The following is a 5,356-nucleotide window of genomic DNA, read 5'->3' on the forward strand; positions in this document are numbered from 1 at the left end:
TTTTTGAAAATCTAAAAATGCAGAAAGTTTCCTTTTAGGGGTAGGGTTGGTGTAGGGCAATAGAATATACAGTCTGTTCAGTGGAAAAACCATTACGCCTATGGAGAGTCCCCACAAGGATAGCTGACCTGTGTGTGTGTGTGTGTGTGTGTGTGGAGAGTGAAAGGGGGGGGATACAGGGCTAAACACGCTTCTCCTGAAGTGTGACCTGTTGGGAGGCCTTGAGTCAATTTCTCTTTTATTAAACACACTTCCTACTGAGACTGAAACTAGGCTTATTTAGGTAATCCGCACTTTTGATTTTCGCCTGCTTTTCAAAACGTTATTTAAAAGGATTATATGTAAAAAAAAAAAATTAGGTTGTGTTTGTTTTGGTTATAGCATAAACGGATAAAATATATTATTAAATAATATTGTAAAATGTATATTTTGTCCTAATGAAATTAATTCAGCGAAATTAGTTAAAATGAAAATATTTAAATATTTGTATAACTTACGTTTGAAGCCAGCGTTATATAGATGCAAGAGATTGAACACAAATCTACCCATTTATACTTAGCTTTATTAATTGCACACCAAGGTTTATGTAGAGGTTTTAATATTTCGCTCTCGTCTTTTTCTTTCTCATAATAGAATGGATTTATACCGCTTGATTTACCATCCTTTTATTGTTATTTTTATACAACAATAAAACTATTAATTAATTCTCCAAAATAATATCACATCAAACTACAAGCTTGACGAATATGAGACTTTATGTAGCTAAATAAGATGTATGTTTTTATTTATAAATGTATAACAATATTAAATAAAAAATTACAACAGGAGTTATAGCAATGTCAAAGTAACAATTTAAACGCTTTAGCTTGTCTTTAATTAATTACCTATTTACAAATACTGTTTGACGACGAGATTAAATGGCTACACAGCTTTTACAAAATGGAGCATTGTAAGCCATCTGCCTCTTAAAAAAATTACATACTATAAACATACACACTACAAAGTGTTTAATATATATTCTGATGTAAAATGTATACATTATTTTTCTTTTCTTTTTAATGCTGCCAATCGGGTTGCTCTAACAGAATTGCGTTGTATAAACATATGCAAAGCCAATTAAAGACCTAACCTTAAAAGTGTTCTCGCTCAGGTGTTGAATATCGTAGCAATAAGCATATAGTATCTTTCTATCGGACATTTGAAACGATAAACGAAGCAGAAATTGTAATTTTGCAGTGGGAATTAAGGAATATACTGGCTTTGTTACTCGAAATAGTAGGCTAGCTTTTTTGTTTATTCTTCAAAGACGTTCAAAATCATGATTTCTGGTTCATTCAGTCTATAATTTTACACAGTTTTCTCGTTTTATAGTCTACCAAAGAAACCATTTTTGTGTTGACGCTTATTTCAGGCCTGAAACATATGCTAAAGATGAAGTAAACATAGGCCTACTGAACTTTTACTACCTCTTGTTTGAATCCACCGGTCCGCCAGGAAACGGGTGTATTAATAGATGTTATATAGCTATGGTAGGCTATTCAGCTATATATATATATATATATTGGAAACTATATATCTATTTTCTTTCAGCTTCCAGCTGAACTATCAGTTAACGGCTGGACGACGGTGACCGTTAGAAGCGCGCCATCGACAGGCAAGGCAATAGCATTTACAAGCTATCAACACAACAGTGACAGAGAAACATATCATGGACATTTCTTTTTAAACATCTAGCGAACACATATTCTGTTGAATTTCGTTCAGCATATATTTACAGTCACAAACCGCAATCTAATCTGGAATATTTGGAAGCGCGGGAAAATGGCCGCTACTTTGAGTTCACTCTGTATGCAGATTATGAAATTGGGTAACTTTACGTGATTTAATGTTTCGCTAAACAGTCGAAACAGTGGTGAATTAGAGACAGGCCTACTTTGCATAAACCCTTTAAGGCTGGCTTTAGTCATTAAGTTTAAAATTGTTACATTTTTAGGCCTATATTCCTTAAATGCGTTTATCAAAACGTTATTTCTTTTTATGTATTTCTTTTTTGTCTGGTTCGTGTTCCAGCAATCCCTAATGGGATTAGATTTCTACTGTCAATATAGTACTCTTTATTATCAGACACTTGCCTAATTCAAAGATCGTGTGGGGCCCAGCAGGCCCTTTGGTCACAATCCACAAAAGATCAAGTTTATGGTCAAATGAAGGAGTACATTGAAATGAATGGTAGGCACGCGGGGTTCTATTTAATTATTTATTTTTTAAATGATTCCTTTTTTAATTTCTCGACCACACGTGGTGCAGGTGCAAAGGTTTGATTCGAACTCAGGTCGGTGCTTCCAAACATCCAACATTCCATCCGTCGGTGCGTTTCGGTGTAGCGTTTTTCGTTGTCAAAAACCTCACTGAAACTACTTTGTAGTGTAATTAGCAGTTTATTGATTAACGTATAGTTACCAATCAATCCACTGTCTGAAATTGAATATCAAATCAAGGCAAAACAACTATTTACCGACAGCTGCGTGCCCTGCTGTTAAACTGCATTTGGCCTAATGATTGAAAAAAAAAATTCAGCATCACCTGCAATTAATTTTTAGTGTTACTAAAACACACACACTTTTTGCCTGGCCCTGTGTCTGTGATACAGGCCTGTGGTGTGTTGAAACACACACAGACAATAAAATGCAAAATTAAATAAAGACAGTAACCAAAAACATTCTTTGCAGTGATGCAAGTAGCTTAATAAACGAGACAGAAAATGAAATCAGCAAATGGCGTTTTAGTTCACGCCGTTACATTGAAAAGTCCTTCACCATGCAGCTTTGGGCAAAAGATGGCAGTCTAGTGAACTCAAGCATGCTCAAAGCATTTTCCCACCATGCTTTAATAATCAGCGTGACTTTTTATTCATCTACCATACACAATGAGAAAAGCATAAATACTATTATGAACAAAACATATTATGAGAAGTCTCGCAGTTAACGAATTTCGTTTGGGAAATTGTTTAAAATATAACTTTAGTAAGCAACATTCAAATAAACGTTGCAGTTCTATACACACTTTTCTTTTCAGCGAAAATGAACTATATTACATTTCCCAGACGAATATGACCAAGGATGCGAATTATTATTATTATTATTATCAAACAACAGTGTTTAGATAATTCCTTTATTTTAATGTGTTTATCCAGGGAACGTTAACTCAAAGGTAAATGTGAATAACTGATCAAATAATCGTCCCTGTATCATATAACAAGCTTCTTACCTTTAGCGAAACTTTACGAAAATGAATATTTAGTGTAGCTACAGTAAGCAGAGAGCAGGGCCCATATGTCCTCCAGAACGAAGATGATGAATCTCCAGCAACAGATGTCCAGGCACAATTCTTGGATTTAAATTATATTTTACAAGAATTGCGTTTGGACAATCAATCTCTGGGACCCTTTGCAAAGGTTATTTTTTCAACTCCATGGAAATATATTCTATGAGTAAACCAAAACACAAACTGAGATCTCACACTGTGTCCCTGTGGCTGTTGGGCCTATGCGTAGATTTTCACACAAAATGTCACTCTTTTATAACCCTGTTTAAAACACTTTCGTTCCGCATTTCTCATTCTTTTAATGTCTGTATTTTACTTTAAAATGGAAAAGTGTATCGCGTTGTTTGCTGTAATGAAATAGACAGACAAACGGGTGTTAGTGTCTAGCTCTGGCGCGTGCATTTTACCTCTGAATTAACGAATTAAGATTTCTATTTTCTTTCAAAAAGAAAAAAGTTGCAATCGGTCTTTAAAAAAATTAAAAAGCCACATATTCCCAAACGGGTTCTAACTTATAAACCGTAAAATTCATTTTAATTAAATCCACGGTGAAATGTAAAACTCGAATATATTTTCCTTTTAGAGAGCTTTTCCTTTAAGAAGAGGGTTAAAAGTTTGACGCGCGTTCAGTGCGCTTGTCGGAATAAACCACACAAGAAAATGCACAACCTCAGCTCACCACATAAAAATAAACACTTTTGACAAAAGAAATCAAATCAGCTAAGGAACAGTTTTGTAAAGTCCCGCTTGTTACAGAAGCAGCTCTTCGCCATTGCTGCACCTGTAAGGGCGCACATCCTTGTAGTTCCACCTCTCGACATCAGGCGAAGGAAAACCATCTTCTGATACCGGCAAAAGCCGAAAAACATTTCCAGTCGACCCATTTCGATACTTTTGTTGCCCGTGGTGTGATGGTGTTAGAGCAAAATCTCTTCTATCAACGCAGTGCTGATGAAAATGCGCGGAAGCCTCTGTGTATCCTCACTAACGCAAGCGGAGAAAATGGTCAAATGCGAGAAGGAGGGATGCGTTGGGTCGCTCGAAGAGCCGCACGCCCTCAGCAATGCCTTGATGGGACGGTTCTTATGGAATGGCACGGACCATCACGTTCCTATGAAGGCTTTTCTCAGGCTCCCGTGACAATACCGGTGTTGCCACGACGAACGGCGAGAGGGAGTGGGGATGATCTTCGCTTGGTACTGAATTTGAATAACACCATGGGGTGATAAATGTCCATTGTGCTGTAGAAGTAATGAATCTCCACTGTCTTCTATTGCACACAAGCCAGCAGCTGCGAGCGAGGGACCAGCAGCCTCTTAAAGACACAACAGCCCCATTTTCTCCTCAGAAGTGATCACAATCCGTACTCTGTTTATTCTGTCAACACGCACTGCATGACGTTAGTTTTCTGGACACCTTTACTTGTGTGAGGACAGCTAGTACAACGCTGTAACCAGGCACTTACGTACAATACAGGATCATTTTAAAATAAATAGGCTATATTATTATTATTATTATTCGTTTAAACACATTTGACTGCAAAGACTGGCGAACTGAAATAGAGCTACTACAAATAGGATTTTAGAAACACGTTATCTTCTATTGTAACACAGTTTAGCAAAACACTATACTTTCCATTGCCATGAAGAATTAGAAATATCTCCAAGTACTAAATTGATCTAAATACATAAAATATAGGCTATGATAGGTGACATCCAGTGTTGGGGAAAGTTACTTTTAAAAGTAATGCGTTACAATATCGCGTTACTCCATAAAAAAGTAACTAATTACGTTACTTAGTTACTTCTTGTGGAACGTTATGCGTTACGTTACTTTTGCGTTACTTTTTAAATCTGGACAGGGCTTGCTTGTTTGTTTTTAAAATAAAAAAGTTCTATTTTTGGCAAATATAAAAGCCTTTTCACACCAGAAGTGAAATGAATAAGCCTCAGGCTGAAGGAAAGTACATTTACATCTGTACAGTAGAATGCATTTCAACACACTTCAGCAATAAACAAAGACACACAAATGT

Source organism: Sinocyclocheilus grahami, unplaced genomic scaffold (genome assembly GCF_001515645.1).
Source record: "Sinocyclocheilus grahami isolate Dianchi unplaced genomic scaffold, SAMN03320097.WGS_v1.1 scaffold204.1, whole genome shotgun sequence".
Lineage (NCBI taxonomy): Eukaryota > Metazoa > Chordata > Actinopteri > Cypriniformes > Cyprinidae > Sinocyclocheilus > Sinocyclocheilus grahami.